The sequence below is a fragment of the Antennarius striatus genome, chromosome 8 (genome assembly GCF_040054535.1).
Source record: "Antennarius striatus isolate MH-2024 chromosome 8, ASM4005453v1, whole genome shotgun sequence".
In the NCBI taxonomy this organism is placed as follows: domain Eukaryota; kingdom Metazoa; phylum Chordata; class Actinopteri; order Lophiiformes; family Antennariidae; genus Antennarius; species Antennarius striatus.
The window spans coordinates 7,872,007-7,892,567 of record NC_090783.1 but is presented as its reverse complement, the minus strand read 5'-3'; positions in this window follow the sequence as shown (position 1 = coordinate 7,892,567).

Sequence of the window (20,561 nt, the reverse complement as noted above, 5' to 3'; positions counted from 1 at the left end):
GTAGCAGTCAACTCCTAGCCAGAAAGGAAGTATAGTGACACCTTATACCAATTTCTGGCTGATTGGTAGGAGGAGCTGACTGCTACACCACTCTGATGGCCCAGGAGGGACATTTTCTACCGGTCACACTTAGCATGCATGTACTACAATCCTCAAATAAACTAACTGATTCTATTGAATTTGTAATTGTATATCGTCCTCCTGGACCATATTCATCTTTTTTGATAGAATTTTCTGAATTTCTATCTAATTTGGCGGCTACCAAAGATAAAGTTATAGTAATAGGAAATTTCAATGTTCATTTCGACAGTGTGAATGATAGTTTCTGCGTTGGGTTCAAGTCTATGCTAGATTCCCTAGGCTTCTCACAGTTGGTGGATGGTCCTACCCATAAACACCATCACACCCTTGATCTTAGTCTTACCCACTGTGTAGATATAGGGCAGTTGACTATTTTCCCACAGAACGACTTCTTGTCTGATCACTCCCTAGTTACTTTTGACTTTGCCCTAATTAACAGTAACCCACAGAATAAAACCATATTGACTAGATCGATCACTGATTCAGTAATAACTAAATTTAAAGAAAAAATCCCCTCAGCCTTAGACTCAATATGCTCCCCTGACCCCTATTCCAGTAATAGCCAAAATATCGAATTTCTCACAGACAGTGTGGCTAACATCCTAAAAACAACTGTTGATGGCATACCCATTCTTCTTCTTTTCCTTTCGGCTTTTCCCTTCAGGGGTCGCCACAGCGAATCAATTTCCTCCATCTAACCCTGTCCTTTGAATCCAGTCCCACCTCCACCTTGAACTCCTCTGTCACACCTACAGCACACCTCACCACTGTCTTACAGTCCTCATACATGTCCTACACCGCTCTAACATACTTCTCTGCCACTCCAGACTTCCTCATACAATACCACAGTTCCTCCCTGGGCACCCTGTCGTAAGCTTCGTAAGCGTCATGTCAACCAACTCTCTACCTTTTCCTGTCATAGTTCCAACATTCAACGTCCCTACTCTTAGTCCTATACTCTTGGTGTTCCTCTTCTCTTTCTTCGAGCGAATGCACTTTCCTCCTCTCCTTCTTCGACCAACAGTAATCCAATTTCCACCGGCGCCCTGTAGGTCAACAGCGCCGATGGTGGTCGTTGTTAACCCGGGCCTCGACCGATCCGGTATGGAAGTCATAGGTTTGATTCGCATCTTTGATTTGGCAAAAGTTTTACGCCAGATGCCCTTCCTGACGTAACCCTCTGTATTTATCTGGGCTTGGGACCGGCACAATAAGACACTGGCTTGTGTCCTCTTGCGGCTACATTACTTTTTCCCCATCATCTAATTGGCTATATCAAGAACACTGCACGGATTAATGCATGATGGTGACAGAGGATGGAAGGAAGCAGAACCCCAGCCAATGCATAGATAAGGGGTGATACTGGAGGCTGTAGAACAGCAAGTCCACAGCGGATGGACAGATAAGTGGTGAACATCAGAAAACCTTTTTTGGTACTCTTTTAGATCCATATCAAGTAGACATGAAATACAGGAATCCGTTGCACATTCACACATCAGCACACGTGACTTCACCTCATCGCAGATTTTTAGTAGGTAGTCATGTGATACTGTACGCGCATTCATTTGGCTGATGGCATCCGGAAGTGCGCTACGTTCCGTGAGTCTTGGAACACAGCGCACTTCTGTGAGACACAAAAGTGCTTTAAACAGTCGATAAGAGTGTGGGAAAAGGTAGTATATAGAAGGTGGTTTAATATCAATATTGGGAGGGCTCATAAATGTTTAAATTACCGTAAATAATAATATAGTTTGTCGCTTTATCGCAAAATTCCTTATTTGTGTGTGGTTCCTGGAATGCATTAACTGCAAGTAACGAGGGCACACTGTATTACCTTTCATGTCATTTTTTGGTGATAGGTAAAATGTTTGGGTTTTTTTGGAACTGGGTGATATGATCCTGTCAGGCAGACGTAAATGTCCACTACTGGCTGAGGTGCTCGGCAATGATGGTCCAAATTATCAAGGATTTCCTGGTGGCTGTTGCCCCGCCAAAACAATGTTAACGTACAAGGAAAATTATGAATTTGATTAGATTCAGTCTAAATCACTGGATATTACAGAAAAACAATGTTCTGTCATTGAAACCATGCATTGGCATCATTTGTGAGAATCCACAGAGATGCAGTTAAGCAGAGCACAGATAAAGCTGACAGACAAATGCACTTTTCACATGGTTTAAGTTGGGAAAGTTTAACTAATTATTTTCAAGATAACTGTCATGTACATGACTTTTCTAAATAGCTTGAAGACATGATTAGGGATTCAAGACCAGAAAATATTAATTCAAGGAAGGTAATTAAGTAATTAATCATGTATGAAAAAAAGTAACTTTTGAGACTGATTATCAGTCATTTTACCCTTGAAACTTGTTGAAACCAAACACATAATTAAATACCAGTAAATTCTGCAAAACTGAAAAATACATGGATAGATAAATGGATAATTGGATAGATAGATAGATAGATAGATAGATAGATAGATAGATAGATAGATAGATAGATAGATAGATAGATAGATAGATAGATAGATAGATAGATAGATAGATAGATAGATAGATAGATAGATAGACGGACAGACACTTTATTTATCCAGGAGGCATTAATATTAAACTGGTAGATTAATATTAAACTGGAAATACTCTAATACTGAAGGAGACTGCTCATGGGCAAAATGTGTTAAATAATAAATGTTCTTAAGTAGGAGTGACATCCACCTTTATACAAAAATGCCCATGTTTATGGGTGAATCATGGCCTGAGTAATTAAGCTGCACTTAAAACAAGCAATGTCATTGTTTTTATAACCATATTACATCACTGCAGGCAAGGGTCACTTCACAGCAGCTGCTTTGTGGAATATCTCATCAATTTAAAAGTGATTAATTTTAATTAAGTAGAACAGCTCCATATTTGAGAGCTCAGAGGACAATGGTGACAAAAGTTTGAAGCAATTTTCTTTATCAGCCCAAGTCACATCACACATCAACCTGCCAGTCAATATGTGTCCTTAAATCAGTGGTAATCTCACTACAGCAGCATCTGAAGAAGACATTTTTTTTATTGTTAAACTTAAAAAAGATTTAATAAAATGGTACATTAAACATCTGAGTCGTGCTCTGCTTTAAGAAGAAGGACTACTCAAGAAAGTTATAATGAACACTTGGGAAACCATGTTCATAAAGTTCTCCTTTTCTCCATCACACAGGAAGTAGTAAATTAGTTTCCCCCATCTTAGAACAGTGCATTCTGCTACTAGTAGTCCTACTGTTACACCTCCTCCTTTTAACTTAAACACACATTAACAATTATGATTATTTTATTACGTGCTCACACGTCCATTCTGTCTGGCGGCTTTAATAACTCAACCAAACCTTGCAACATCACCTATAAGTCAAAGATGACTTCTATTTGTCCTAAGAAAACCTCTCTCAGTCTCAACCACATATGATCTAAGGGTGTTGGCTGTATCCACAACTGATCCAGTACTTTCTTTGGTTGTAATCCAGACCTTCTGTCAAGTAGTGAGCTTTGGGAGTGGTCACGAGCGGTATCTCAGGTTGTAATTTGATACCTTCCTCCCCCTCCTCATCCCTCTTGCAAAAAGCACGAAGATCCAGCCATTTGGGCTCCAACTTTGCTGTAGGATAAGGTAGGGAGGTGCAGTTTTCTCCCCATCAGCAGCTGTACCGGCCAGAACCCATGCTCCAGTGGAATGACTCTATGCCAACAGTGCTCTGCAGTGATCCTTGTCTCTTTTCCACAGATTCTTCACAGTCTGCACTGTTCGCTCTGCTTCTCCATTTACCTGGGGATAGCATGGGCTGCCTGTGCTCTGCTTAAACCTATACTCCTTTGCAAACTGATGGAAAATCTTGGATGGAAACCAGTTGCTGCAGTTCTTTGTCTGAGAAAGACCTTCACAGCTCTGATATGCATGATCTGCATTTGGTGTTTTTAACATGGCTTGCAGTTCTCCACCATTTGAGCTACCTGCGCATAGATGCCAGGTCACCATACAGACTTTTCAGCTCTAGTTGTCAGGGTTTAAATGCGAAGCACATGAGGTAAGTGAAAAATGTATTCAACAAAATGTGGAGAGATGGTGAACCAGATGACCGGGCTGAGCGGGTGAGTCGGCAGGAGGTAAGTAGTTGAAGCAGGCAGGTGGGCTGGAAAATGATCAGGCAACAGGCAGAAGACCAGAACTAGGAACATGGAGAGAACAGAGTTATCACAAGTCAAGGTTTGAGTCACGAGAACCATGGTGTTGATACTGACTAGCAGTACAAACAAACTGGCGATGAATGGTGGGAAGCTGGTCTTCATGAAGGTCTGGAAATCGGAAAATGGAAGACAGGTGTGCTGCTCTGCTACCAGGAATGGCCACACCCAGGTAGGTGGAACCCAGGTGTGACAACGAAGAGGAGAGAGAGAGAAGGAGCATCTGCATATCCGGACACTGGTTCTGCATTTCGAAATCCCTTTTTGACTCATATGCAGCCGCTGTAGAACATCAGCTCTCAAACACAGTCCTTTCTCCTTTCATGAGAAGACGATGACCTAGATGATAGTCAGCTCTGTTCTGCCAGTATGACTTAATCACAGGGTCAAGCTCAAACTTCTCTGACCAGCCTGTAAAACAGTATTTTGTCACTTTGCAGACTTCATCCTCTTTCTGAACCATTTTGATCTACTCCAGCTTCTTGTCTATGGCAAGGATAAAAGATGCAACACAGTCTCAGATATGGAAGACCCAACCTATTGTCCCCCCCCCCCCCACTGAACAAGGGCTGTCAGGCACACACGAGTCTCCTGATGAGTCGTCTGAAGAGGCAGTGGATGTTGTGCCAGACCGACGGAGCCACAAGTGCTCATACTGGGCAGAGTTACCCCCCAGACAGGCTGCAACACCAAGTCACAGTTTGATTCGTATTCAGCTAGGACCTGTACCTGGGTTTAGGACTGTCCCAAATGGATGAATGGAAGGGGTTCATGTCCGATGATATAATAGAAGTGGTGCTGACAATCGTAAACAAGGAGGGAGAAAGAGCAGCCTCAGACACGGGGAGAGAGTGAAGAAATGTAACCAAAAATGACTGGTGGCCTTCATTGGATTGACCATTCTTGCAGTAAGTGAAAATGGGACGGCCGGTATATACGCTTTCCGTACTGGCACAACCCATTCTGCACAACCCATTGTACAAGGCCACTATGTCAATTTGAAGATTTGAAGACATTCGCCAGTTCTCACGCTTTGATGACAAGTGGACCAGGGCCGACTGCCTGCAAACATATCGCCTGACACCCTTCCACCACATATAGGATCTGTTCCTAATCAACTGCCAGTTCATATTCATCCCTAGTGATTGCGTGACAGTGGATGAACAACTCGTGCCTTTCAGAGGGAGGACCCAGCTTCTGCAGTACATGCTGAGCAAGCCCGCCAAGTATGAAATAAAGATTGAGTGGAAGATACCCCAAACCTACCAGCCTACATCACAGCTGCAATGGAAAGGGTCGCAGTAACAAAGACTATTGCGACCCGTCCGCAGGGAACAGACACACATCGCAAGTGGAAGATGTGCAGGTTGTGTCTAAGAAAAAAAAGATCGCAAAATTGCTGATTGCAGTACCCCTGTGTGCAACAGTCACAACCAGAAGCAAGTAGTTTGTAGTAGTAGTTTTACAGACGTCGATAGAGCTGTCTTTTTATGCTGCAAATTCTTCAAGTAAATGAAAAAAAAAAAATTCAAATGATTTTGTGTCACAAACTTGTTTTCTTGTGAGTAACTGGAATATGAATGTATTGCAACTTTTCATTTCAAAGCTGTTGAAGAAAATCAGTCCGTGGGGTCATGTTTGACATCCTCTGTGGAAAAGGGGATGTATCGTTAACTTGTGCATCCAAGGGTTAACCATTTCCAGAAGATGATGTACATCCTCTACACATGTAAGTTTCTGCAGCTGTCGGATAGCTTTAACTTTATTTGGGTTGGGCTCAATACCTTTAGCAGGAACTTTCAGAGAGAGATCCTCTTATTGCATCTTTTGAAAGACACAATGCAGTCTCTGATCATATTCCTGTCTCTCTCTGCCATACACAAGAAGAGCATCCGCGTGACAGGACACTCCCTAAAACCCTCCAGGATTTGCAACATTCTCCTTTGAAAATGTTCCACAGCCGATCCTATGCCAAAAGTGAGTCCGTTTAATTGGTATCTCTGAAAATGAGTGTTGAAGGTTATGAAGGGTCATGACGCTGATGTGAGAGGAATTGCCAAAATCCAGATTGCACATCTAGTTCTGAGAGTTGTCGTGTCCTTCATCCTCACCAGCATTTGATCCACTGTGGGAAGAATGTGACGTTCTCTTTTAAGACTGTGTTTAAAGTTGTTAAATCAACACAAATTCTGGGAGGCTTTTTTGGTTTTGGAATGATGACAACCCCTGATCACTATGCAGTTGATCACTTTTGCAATGACCCCCATTTCTTCCATTCTCTTCAACTCTAACCAGCCTCTTTGAGGGACAGAGGAACCTCTCTGAGTGCTGAGAAGGAAAAAGATATGGCTTCTATGTTTAGTTCAATATGATATTACTCTTTCAGTTTTCCTACTCCTTGGAAAATATTTGGATAGAGTGCTCTGACGTCTTTGTCTGTCTTTATAATGTCTACTTTTACACCAGTCCTAGTTACCATTGCTGGTCTGCCTAGCAGTGTTGTGGTAAACCTAACACAATGCAAATGTCTTGTAAAGTGCCGCACACTTTAGCCATGATATTAGCTGTAAAGCTTCCTGGTACTTTAAGTAGGTATCTACCTGGGCCTAGTAGTCTCTTCTCTGGTATTGATGTAACTTCAACCCCTGTGTCTAGCTTATGATATTGTCACTATTTACCTGGTTTACATATTACATAGTACATGGTTGAAAACCCTTCACAACACCCAACCAAGCTTAAAACACTCTCTTTGGGGTAGGCATGTCATTATCCAACTCTACCATCAACAGACGACTGCATGAGTTTAAACACCAAGGGTTCACTGCGTGGTGCAAGCCTCAAGAGCAGAAAGGCCAGATTGAACTTTCACAATGTTCAAAGTATTGACTACTCCGTTGCGCATGTGCGAGCAGGCTGCAGTTTCCTCTGCTCTGAGCGAGTTTGTTTTGCTTAATTTTGTGTTTTTTTCTATGTTTCTGTGTATATTATTTTAACACAAATTTAGATAATGTATAGCACTATGCTAGTGTACTCCAGGGATGAGTTGATGTCTATGAGGGTCAAAGGAGACCCAGCAACATGCGATTTCATCCCCGCTGAGCTCCGACGGAGATATCACGGCTGCCGAGCGGGTCACGTTGAAAGGGCCAGGCTAACAGCTAGAGCCACTAAACGGAGGCGAGTCAAGCCCTCCGTCCCCTCTGTCATCATGGGGAACGTGAACTCGCTACCGAACAAGTTGGACGAACTGACGGCGCTGTGCAGGACTGAACAGCGCTACCGGGAGACCAGCTTGTTTGTGTTCTCAGAGATGTGGCTAACTAGCGACGTGCCAGATGCTAGGAATAACCGGCTTCTCCTCCGTATGAGCAGACCGGGACACGAACACCACCGGTAAGAAGAAAGGAGGTGGATTAGTTATCTATACCAACGATAGATGGTGCCATCCGGGACATGTGACAGTGAAATTGACGCTGTGTAACCGTGATCTGGAGCTAACACCTGTTAGCATCAGACCCTACTACCTGGCACGTGAATTTCCACACGTTATTGTACTCGCCGTCTACATCCCTCCAGGTGCGGACCCTGAGACTGCACGAGGGACCATCTATGTGACCACCTCTGCTCTTCGGACCCGGCACACGGAGGCACTCATCATTATCACCTTGGACTCATCTCTCCCCACAATGGTCCAGTGTGTAGACTGGCCCACATGGAAGAACAGAACCATCGATCTGTTCTTCACTAATGCTAAGGAGGCATAAACCGCCACCCCCCTCCCCCCACTAGGTAAATCAGACCATAGCCAAGTGTATCTACAGCCCACCTACATTCCGCTTGTGAAAAGGCTGCCAGCAACAATACGGCAGGTCAGGAGGTGGTCCCCAGAAGTGGAGGAGATGCTGAGGGACTGCTTCCAGACCACTGTCTGGGATGTTATTGTGGGCTCACAATAGGAGGACATTGAGGGGGCAGCTCAGTGTTTTACAGATTACATGAACTTCTGTGTGGACACCGTGGCCCCTGTCAGGACAGTCAGGTGTTACCCCAACAACAAACCCTGGGTAACAAAGGAAGTCAAGGCTGTCCTAAACAGGACTAAGCGGGCGTTCAGGAACAAGAACGAGGAGGAGATGAGGAAGGCCCAGCAGGAAGTGAGACTCTGCCTGAAGGAGGCCAAGGAAGCTGGAGAAGCAGCTGGGGCGCAACCAGGTGCGGGAGGTCTGGAATGGGATGAGAATTATCACCGGACACGGGAAAGGGCGCAGCACTATGGAGGGGAATAGTGAATGAGCGAATGAACTAAACATCTTTTTCTATCGGTTCAGCTCTTCCACCACTCCCGGCTCCTCATCCCAGGCCTCTCCCAGCCCTGTAGACCGCTCCACTGATGCTCCCTCCTCCTGTGCTTCCTCTCCTTCCACCCCTGCCACTTCTTCCGAGCCCACTCGAAGAACTGCGAAGCTCAACAACCCCACCTCAACCACTGGATGCTACAACCTCCTGCTCCCACCATGACCAAGACCGTCATCACTGCAGACCTGGTGATGACAACGCTGAGGAGGCTCTGTCCTTATAAGGCGGCTGGACCGGATAAGGTCTCCCCAAGACTCCTCCTAGACTGTGCTTCGGAACTTGGGGACCCCCTGTACCGATTGTTCAACCTCAGTCTGCGGCTGGGGAAGTTCCCGTCACTGTGGAAGACCTCCTGCATCATCCCTGTACCCATGAAGGGATGCCCTAATGAGCTCAATGACCACCGACTGGTCACTCTTACCACTCTTACCACGTAATAAAGACCCTAGAGCGACTGGTCCTGGAGCTCATGCATCCACAGGTGCAGGGTGCTGTGGGCCCTCTCCAGTTTGCCCATCAGGCCAAGGTTGGGGTTGATGACGCTGTCTTGTACCTCCTCCACTGGGCGCCAGGGGCTGTGCCGTCAGGGTGCTCTTCTTTGACTTTTCGAGCGCCTTCAACATCATCCAGCCCCGGCTCTTGCAGGGTGAACTGACCTCCATGGCTGTGGACCCCTACCTAGTGAACTTGATCATGGACTACCTAAAGGACAGACGCCAGTACGTCTGTATGTGGGAGTGTTTGTCTTCTATAGTAACCAGCAGCACAGGGCGCCACAGGGGACCGTGTTCTCCCCCATTCTCTTCACCCTCTACACATCGGACTTCAAGCACAACTCGGATACATGCCACATACAGAAGTACTCCGATGACACTGTGATTGTGGCATGTATCCGGGAGGGTGATGAGGGGGAGTACAGGGCTTTGGTGGCTGACTTCATGGAGTGGTGCCAGCAGAACCAGCTCCAGCTCAACGTCTCCAAGACAAAGGAGACAGTGCTGGATTTTTGGCGGGCACCTCCCTCTCCACAGCCATTGATCATCGAGGGCAGTGAGGTGGAGGTGGTAGGTAACTATAAGTACCTGAGATGCAGCTAGACAGCAAACTGGACTGGTCACTCAACATGGACTGTGTGTACAAGAAGGGGCAAAGCAGGATGTACTTCCTGAACTGTCTCTATCCATGGCTGTGATGCCTGTGTTCCTATTTCTCATGCTCCAAATGTCTTATGTTTTGTTATACATTGACTTTCAATGCTCCAATGCCACAATTTTCTGCAACTTTATGCAGTTTATACACAGTAGTGATGCATGTTATAGCGGTGCAGGACATGTATGAAAGTATGTTAGAGTGGTGCAGGACATATATGAGGACTGTAAGACAGTGGTGAGGTGTGCTGTAGGTGTGACAGAGGAGTTCAAGGTGGAGGTGGGACTGCATCAGGGATCAGCCCCTTCTTGTTCGCTATGGTGATGGACAGGCTGACAGACGAGGTTAGACAGGAATCTCCATGGACTATGATGTTTGCAGATGATATTATGATCTGCAGTGAGAGCAGGGAACAGTGAGAGCAGGGAACAGTTGGAGGAGAAGCTGGAGAGGTGGAGGTTTGTCCTGGAAAGGAGAGAAATGAAGGTTAGCCGCAGTAAGTCAGAGCACATGTGTGTGAATGAGATGGACCCAAGTGGAAGAGTGAGGTTACAGGGAGAAAAGATCAAGAAGGTGGAGGATTTTAAGTACTTAGGGTCAACAGTCCAGAGCAATGGAGAATGTGGAAAAGAGGTGAAGAAGCGTGTACAGGCAGGATGGAACGGGTGGAGAAAAGTGTCAGGTGTGATGTGTGATAGAAGAGTTTCAGCTAAAATGAAAGGAAAGGTGTACAAAACTGTGGTGAGACCAGCGATGTTGTTTGGTCTAGAGACAGTGTCACTGAGGAAAAAACAGGAGGCAGAGCTGGAGGTAGCAGAGATGAAGATGCTGAGGTTTTCTCTGGGAATGACCAGGAGGGATAGGATCAGGAATGAGTACATCAGCACATGTTAAAGGTTTTCGAGACAAATTCAGAGGCCAGACTGAGATGATTTGGACATGTCCAGAGGAGAGATAGTGAATATATTGGCAGAAGGATGCTGAGTTTTGAACTGTCAGGCAGGAGGCCTAGAGGAAGACCAAAGAGGAGGTTCATGGATGTAGTGAAAGAGGACATGAAGGTAGTTGGTGTGAGAGAAGAGGATGCAAAGGACAGGATTAGATCGAGGCAATTGATTCGATTTGGGAAAAGCCAAAAGGAAAAGAAGATACACAGCAGTGATGTATGTTTCTGCCATCTCTCCGTCTGGCTGATGTTAAACATTGAACATTGTTTGCTGTGTCACACATTGCATACAGGATGGAATTCACCTGATATTTCTCGTCTTTTTTTGTGAAGCTCTGTTGCCACACAGGATCTCTAAAACTTCCTTCCCCAGCAAACCCCGTCTGCTGGGCTTGAAAAATCAAATTGATCTGGGGAGTTCATTTGTACAACCGTCACCATGTATACTTCTGGTTTCCAAATTTTCCTTCCTCATGCTCAGGATCAGCACTCTGAAGGAATAAGGTTCACAAGAATATCTGAAACAATATATAAACTAAATCACTAAACTGTGAAATACTAAAATACTTGGGTACTAGTGAGAGGTGGGCTACACCATGGATGAGACATCAGCTCATCATGGCACCACATAAAAGAAACAACCTCTCTTGCACATATTCACACTTATTTACAATTTCATGGAGACAATTTCACTTAAGCTGCACATTTTTTGAGGTGAGAGGAAGCTGAATAACCTGGAGAGAACTCACGCAGACATGGGGAGAACATACAAACTCATCACTGAAAGGAACTGAACCCAATGCACCACCATATTGCCCAATTATGTATTCTAGCAGCATCTAATTATGTGAGGCAGTGTACCAACATCTCTTGTCGTGAGAAATTGACACGTCAACATGAGATGTAATCCGGATGGCTGCATTTTAAAAAATAGCTCCAAGACAGCTTCCCATGGTGAATTCAAATACAAGTCTGTGTCCTTCGCATTGGTCTATACAATATGATGAACAAAATAGACAGGACAACACTTGTCTGAATGAACAGTACAGATTGTGCTCAACTATATGTTCCATTGTTAAACAAAGTTGCAGAAGTTTTCGATTTTGGCAACTGGAGAGCTTTTTGCAAATTTCCCCACTGTGGGACTATTAAAGGTTTATCTTATCTTACTGCCTTGATTATAACATCTTTTCCAATTCTTTCCAAATAAAGTGAAACTTTCTATAGTCACAGGAGCTCCTACAATTTGCATTCAAAGAAACATATTCACCCAGTGGGACACACAATCTTATAAACAATGACAAACCCTCTCATGAATAATACATTTGGTGGGACTGTTTTGAAAATGCCAACATTGAAAGAGAACCACCCCTTCAGATTTTTTTTTTCCTTGGGAGGGGGGGGGTCAGGAAAAAAAAACAGAAAATGCTTAAGGACTTAAAACCTTAATTAGACAAAGATGTAATCATACAAAATAAGAGACTTTGGTAAACATTCTAATAGTCTCTTGTGGACATTGTGCTTTGCTGTATCTTTATTTCTTGCCACAGGAAAAACAGTAAGCATTTAATCATTCCCTTATTTTAGCTTATTTTACAGTTTCAAACCTACAACATTGCTATATAAAGGCTGCTGCTCTCTTGTTAGTTATTTATCTTTTGTATCAGACTATGCACGAAAATGAACATTAATGAAATGTAATACCACTACGTATGGTGACAAGGGGCCAGATTCCTGACGACACTCAATATCAAGTGACAGAGGGAGGTGAAAGGGAGGTGTCTAATAACATACAAGGAGCTTCCTTGAGATGACTTAATTGCCACCTTAATCTCTTGTGTCAGTCATTTAGTCACCGCAAATGTATCAAATGCAAAACGGAAGAGGAGAGAAAAAGGACAACCTCTGCACTGCATCAACATCACTTATCCTCCTTAGCCTCTGACATTGTGTTCCCATCAGGACTTTACCAATAAACCACTAAACCCCTCCCAAGGCTGTGGTACATATGACAAGCCCCTATTGCTCTTCTAACCCCTCTCACACTTAATTGCCCTCTTATGTCAATTGAAGACCTTTAACCACAAGTGTCATTGGTTGTGGAGAGTTAATCGGACAACACAAACTCACTTTCAAGACATGCAGGCCTATTTTCTCTCTGGAATAAAATGAAGAAGAACTGAATCATTGCAATGGTAATGTAAGTAATAAAAGACAAAGTTCTATCATGATCCCTGATTTTAATTGCTCAAACCAATTAAGTCAACTAAAATTAAATAAAGTTTTTGGAGTAAAATAAAAGTGTCTTTTATTTTTACAACAAATACATAATTACAGGAAAACAATACCAATTTCACAAAAAAACAAAACAAAACAAAAAAAACAGGAAAAAATCAAACACATCAATCAAACAAGGTCATAACATCAGTTGAGCTGAAAACCAATGATTAGTAGTATTAGTGTCTGTGTCAGGTCGACGTGTCTAAAATCACATCAATACAGCAATTTAAACATAATCTAATCAAATGCCCTGTAGTTGGCGTTGTCTTTTCTGAAAATACAGACATTCAGTACATTATAGTCATATGGAGAAGATCTCTGAAATATTCAAAACAGGGCACCAAAGATCAAAGCCAGTAAATACAGTATGTAATGGTATCTTACAAAATGTCAAATATAATCATAAACTATGCTTTTTCTTGAATCATACTTGTTCTTGAATCATACTGTTGAATCATGGCCAGTCTATTCTTTTTTGCAGCTCAATGCATCACCACTTTAGAATGGGACCTCATTTCATATAATTTATATGTGAGAATATCAGTTCCAAAAAGACTGTAAACACAATGTAATAAAATCATTATTGAGATTATTATTTCTGCTTCAAAAGAGATCATGTCAAGGTGGCTCGACTGCAGGGTTGTCATTTCAATTCTGAATGTGACATTTTTTAATGTGATTCAAATAAATTATAGGTCAAAAAGAATAGAATCAAACGACCTTCTTTACAAAGAACCATGTTCTTCACTTCCACAAATATGTTTTCCCTGTATGATAATAAATAAGCCAGAAAATCAATTGAATGGAAATGTTTCCAAATTCCATTGATAGTGTTAAGAAAATCTGTTTTATCAGACAGTTTTACCATGCAATAATCATAAACTAATATGAAAATGAAAATCTACACGAGTTTTAAAGACATTAATACAGCAATTTTTCTGACGTGAACAATAATATGCAGTTTAAAGCTTAAATGTATTGTATATACATCTGTTTTTGTGGTTAGTCCTGGACAGCCCTGGATCAGCAGACCATGATATTTCCTTAAACTAAATGTCATGAATGTTTTCAAGCATGAAATGTCAGACTAATTCAGGGCACAAGCACAAAATGTGAGCTTGCAATAATCTTGCTCAAACCACACAGAGCAAATCACACTGAAAATGTGGCCCATGAAGAGTAATGTCAAAATACAAATTCACAGACATGGATCATGTTGGATTTGAAAGAAAATAAATAAATAAATAAATGTTTTTAATTAAATATTGCCACTTGGTGATTCCTAGTGCAAAAACTATAACTTTTCAATCACGATTAATCCCTTCACCATTTTTAACACATTATTAATGTGCTAAAACATTTACAACATGGCAAACGCCTGCTTTTTTTCTTTCTAAGAGCAGGGCATTTTAATCACTGTTTAAATGCTAACTACCTCAGATTAATTATGTTGCTGCTGATTAACAGCTCTGGCTCATGTGTTTTCAAACTTTTATAAGCTCCATTAATAACTCTTCAAATATAAAATGTTCTGGATTAACAATTCGAAAAAAACTGCAACAACAAAGATATGGCCAAATAAGTTCATGAAGAGTTATCATTGTAATCATAATATTCACCATGTTTAGTCAAGGGAGGTCTAATTCACGATTACTAGAATATACGTATTCAATTGATTTCATTAAATACATTTATTCTTCAGTGATGTTAAATTGCACATTGGGACATATTTGGAAAACTAGTGAGTGTATCTTTTTAAAAATCTTTTTAGTTTTTGTTCTTTTGTTTTTTTTCAGGCACGTTAATATAACAGACAACTTTGTCACAATTGCAACATCAAAAACAACATCCAGAATAAAAGGGCTGACGGGTAGAAGCCATTTGGCTTGTGAAATTCCCGTCCCCCAAAATCAACGAACTCATCGCTCATTACAACACGTTGTCAACCAACTCAGACACTAAATGCTTTCAACAAGTTCATACATTGAGTTTTGATAGATGTTCATACACTTATCCACTTCCAGATATTAGCCTTTGTTCCAGATGTAACCTAGAGTATAACCACGTTTACATTCTTCCTAGGAACAACAAGTTTTGTTAACATTATAGATGGTCAAAACAAGAAGTTGACCGTGCCAGTGTTCTCCACAAGAATATAATGATCATATTCACCTCCCTAAGCAGACAGTGTTTATCCAAGAATTAACCAGTTTGTTACAGACACTTTGACAGTTTCACATTACATTATATTGTCAACGTACAGTTTATGAACATGCTCCTTTAAGTCTCAAACTCAATGCTAACCCTAAAAGCAGAAATCCATGGCTTTGTTTTCATCAATCCATGTTTCTGACATTGATTGATGTTGAATGGTTTTTCAACTGTTCTATGTAATCCTTGATGTGTCCAAAAGTGGTGTAGAGGCTCCCTCTATTACTGATCTTTGGTGTAGTAACAATTCTTGTCCATCTTTCTTGCTTGTATTTCCCCAACATCTTTACTCATATGTTGCCACTGCTCTGCTGCCACAGAGTGTGATGGTTAAATGAGCATATGTAATTCTCCACTGAATTGTCCAGTCTTAACCAAAGCTGGAATTGATTCCAAATATAACAAATATTGATACCAGGTGTTGTATTTTGAGGAAAGAGGTGGGATGATAACAACAGATGTTTGTATACTCAACAAAAATATAAACGCAATACTTTTGTTTTTGCTCCCATTTTCCATGAGATGGATGTAAAGATGTATAATTCATTCCAGATACATAATATTACCATTTTCTCTGAAACATTGTTCACAAATCTGTCTAAATGTGTGATAGTGATTTGCTGAGATAATCCATCCCACTTCACAGGTGTGCCACATCAAGATGCTGATCTGACATCATGATTAGTGCACAGGTGTACCTTATACTTCCCACAATAAAAGGCCACCCTGAAATGTGCAGGGTTTTTTTTTTTTTTTGCTTTATTGGGGTCTGGGGACTCAGAACCAGTCAGTATCTGGTGTGACCACCATTTGCCTCATGCAGTGCAACACATCTTCTTTGCATCGAGTTTCTCAGATTGTCAATTGTGGCATGTGGGATGTTGGTCCACTCCTCTTCAATGGCTGTGGGAAGTTGCTGGATATTAGTGGGAACTGGTACACAGTCGTATACGCCGGTCAAGCACATCTCAAACATATTCAATGGGTGACATGTCCGGTGAGTATAATGGCCATGCAAAAACTGGGACATTTTCAGCTTCCAAGAATTGTGTACAGATCCTTGCAACATGGGGCCATGCATTATCTTGCTGAAACATGAGGTGATGTTCATGGATGTATGGCACAACAATGGGCCTCAGGATCTCATCATGGTATCTCTGTGCATTCAAAATGCCATCATTAAAATGCACCTGTGTTCTTCATCCATAACAGATGCCTGCCCATACCATAACCCCACCACCACCATGGGCCACTCGATCCACAACATTGACATCAGCAAAGCGCTCACCCACACAATGGCAGACAGCGTGTGTGGCATCTGCCCTGAACAATGTAAACCGAGATTCATCAGTGAACACAACACCTCTCCAAAGTGCCAGACGCCATCACGTGTAAGCATTTGCCCACTCAAATCTGTTACGGCGATGGTCTGGAGTCAAGTTAAGACCCCGATGAGGACAACGAGCATGCAGTTGAGCTTCCCTGAGATGGTTTGACAGTTTGTGCAGAAATTGTTTGGTTATGCAAACCAATTGTTTCAGCAGCTGTCTGAGTGGCTGGTCTCAGACGGTCTTGGAGGTGAACCTGCTGGATGGGGAGGTCCTGGGCTGGTGTGGTTACACGTGGTCCGCGGTTGTGAGGCTGGTTGGATGTACTGCCATATTCTCTGAAACTCCTTTGTAGATGGCTTATGGTGGAGAAATGAACATTCAATGCACGAGCAACAGATCTGGTTGACATTCCTGCTGTCAGCATGCCAATTGCACGCTCCTCAACGCTTGCGGCATCTGTGGCATTTTGCTGTGAGACAAAACTGCACATTTCAGAGTGGCCTTTTATTGTGGGCAGTATAAGGTACACCTGTGCACTAATCATGATGTCAGATCAGCATCTTGATGTGGCACACCTGTGAGGTGGGATGGATTATCTCAGCAAAGCAGAAGTGCTCACTATCAAACATTTAGACAGATTTGTGAACAATATTGGGGAGAGATGGTAATATTGTGTATGTGGAATGAATTACACATCTTTAAGTCCATCTCATGGAAAATGGGAGCAAAAACAAAAGTGTTGCGTTTAAATTTTTATTGAGTGTATGTTTTTTAAGTTGGATAAACTTAAGTGTAACACTTAAGTCACCTGGAGGTGGGAGGAAGCCGGAGAACCCAGAGAGAACCCATGCGGACACAGGGAGAGCATGCGAACTCCGCATAGAGCGGGACTCAAACCCAGACCTGCAGTGTTGTGAGGCGACAGCGCCAACCATTGTGCCACCGTGCCGCCATATATACCTGCAATTGTTTCAAAATGCTGCTAATAAAATTAAGAGATGCTGTGATTCACCAGTGATCACCAATTAAGATCCACAGAGCTTAGCTTTGAAAATAATGAACGTAAGTGTTGTGGTGACATGACTGATTTCTATATTCTCCAGAAAGACATGTTTGTTTCTTTTAAGCTCTTGGATGAAATAGACGTCAATATCCATTCTATGTAAAGCAAAAATAGAAAAAGATATATCATCTATGCTAAACAAGTAAAACACATTGCATACATAATTTTTAGAAAGTTCCTTTCATGCTGTCAGTTTATGTTCCACCCTGTATAATTAGACCGGTGCTGATATTTCTCCGTGATGACATTGTCGTACCACAGCAACAGCCCCTATGCTTTGATGGTCATTGATCATTGATATTTATGGTGTAAAATTGCTGAATCAGACAAGGGCTTATTTTACTGCTATAATTGAAGGAAAAAATATTGATACTCACAGAGGAATGGAGGCAGATCGAAATAAGCAAAGTGATCAAGAGAAGATGTAGCTTGTTTTCATTAGGGAGCAACTGATAGCATCAGATGAGTGATCACCATCTCCCCAGCCTCTGTAATTCTACTTGAGAATTACAGCACAGGAGATGTGTTCTAAACAACCATAATAAACTATTCTCTGTGGAATAAACTAGCCTCCATCAGCACACGATCTGGAAAGCAAAAGAATTGCAAAAGGCTTTGGCTATAACTGGACCTTTACTAGCATTAAGAATCTGTGTGTAGTTTAAACACTGGACCATTTATGGAAACAATGGAGATTTTATTTTTGTTTGTTAAACAAAGGGGAGAAAGTATATTGAAGTTTGCTATAATTCTGATTATTAAATGGTTCGTAAAAAAACAATCATACATAATGCATGCCGCATTTATTTCAAATGATTCCACTTTTTTTTTCACCTCAACTTTTGCTGGAGGCACTCGAAAAAGAGCTTGCACAGAGAAAAAGTTCAGTCTTCCTGTGTTTCAACTACTGTTCTTCACTATCAAAGTGGCCAAGACTTTCGGCTGATTCGATTGCCCTGTGGCTATGAAGGCTATCATATCACAGTGGTACTTCCTTTCACAGTTCAATTTATTGAGTAAGAACAAGGTTCATATCCTCATCAATGTTCCTGTTTGGGAGTTTTGTAAAACAGCATTTTCAAACAACAAGAAACATGCTTGGAGTATATAAATGAGAATATGACTTTTTCAGACTTTGCAGCATCAAGTTTTCACCTGACAGTAATACATACTGGTAAAGAATGGAAAAGGAGAGGTGGAGAATGACCTGCATGTAATAAAAAAAAAAAAAATGATCGAAGTTGATTAGATTAGTCACTGACAGTTTGATATTTCATTTGCTCATTTATGTTTCATAACTCTTATTTACTCTTTGTGGAAATCTGTGAAATTCAATTAACTTGGGGACAGCAGTGGCTCAGCGGTAGAGCGGACGTCTTACAACCGAGATCGCCCCAGACATCATTCCCGCCAAAACATCCTCAGAGGGTGAGCTGGCTGTGGTAGGTGTCAGCTCACACTCTGAGGCTGTAGTGAATACTTTCTTCCAGAAGAGGCAGGAACATAGGGTGACCTATACATTTTTTGATGTAACTTCCAGAGTTGAAAACATCCTGTTGCGAGAATTGTACTTCTTTTCCTTTCAACTTTTCCCTTCAGGGGTTGCCACATTGAATCAGTTGCCTCCATCTAACCCTGTCTTCTGCATCCTTTTCTCTCACACCAACTAGCTTTTTGTCCTCTTTCGCTACATCCAAAAACTTCCTCTTTGGTCTTCCTCTAGGCCTCCTGCCTGGCAGTTCAAAACTCAGCATCCTTCTACCAATATATTCACCATCTCTCCTCTGGACATGTCCAAACCATTTCAGTCTGGCCTCTCTGACTTTATCTCCAAAACCTCTAACAGGTGCTGTCCCTCTAATGTACCAGTCACCCCATGCTTCACCGTACACAGGCTCTGCGGGGCTCTTCTTTGGCTTGTCTGCGATCATCCGTTCCTGTACAGAGTGCACAAACCCATTCCTGCACCGCAAGTTGCGTCTCCTACCACCATGGTCATCGGCGATTCAATTATAAGGCACGTCAGGAGACAATCAGTGAAGACAGTCTTTTTTCCTGGTGCCAAAGTGGCTGACATCCAGGGGAAAATCCCCGGTCTCCTGGCGAAATATCCCAGCGCTATGAATGTTGTTATCCATGTAGGATGCAATGACATCTCCAACCAGGATTTTAGCAGGCTTCTTCACATGTTGAAAGACTGTGGAAAGCGTGTTTTCATTTCTGGACCTCTGCCACAACTGAGCCACAGTGTTGGCCATTTCAGCAGTATCCTCAGCCTCCATTCATGGCTCCACTCCGCCAGTGTAGCACACAGAACAGTTTTTACTGACAATTTTAACCTCTTCTGGAAACATTCTTACTTTGATCTGAAGGATGGTATCTATCCTAGCAGGCTTGGTGCACGTATCTTAACGGACAACTTACTTTACTCAGTTTTAAGTGCTCCCGCAGCTTGGCTATTGTCTACTGTATGCTCAGAGAACCAGGTGTGCTCGTCACAGGTCACTCCCGGTCAACAACCGCTGGCTGAGTTCCTCTCTGCAACACCAGCATCATCATCCCAATCAGGTATTGACTCACCAGCTCCCCCTTGTGCTCAGGTTGTCTCAAGACCATTACAGCATCCAACAATCTCAATTATCCCCACACCCTCATTGACTGCAACTCCGTGTATTAATGTTAATGTTCAAGATAAAGCAGCTAAACCTCAAAAAATATTATTTCATCCTGGAAAAAATCTATCTTCTGTCGCTCAACTTGGCAGAATTCAAGGTTTTAAAATTTCCCATCTAAACACTCGAAGTCTTGCTCAAAAAATTGATGAAATTAAGATTATGCTCATGCAATCAAAAGCACATATAATGGCAATTTCAGAATCATGGTTAACCCCTACTATTCCTGACACTTTTCTCTCAATAGAAAA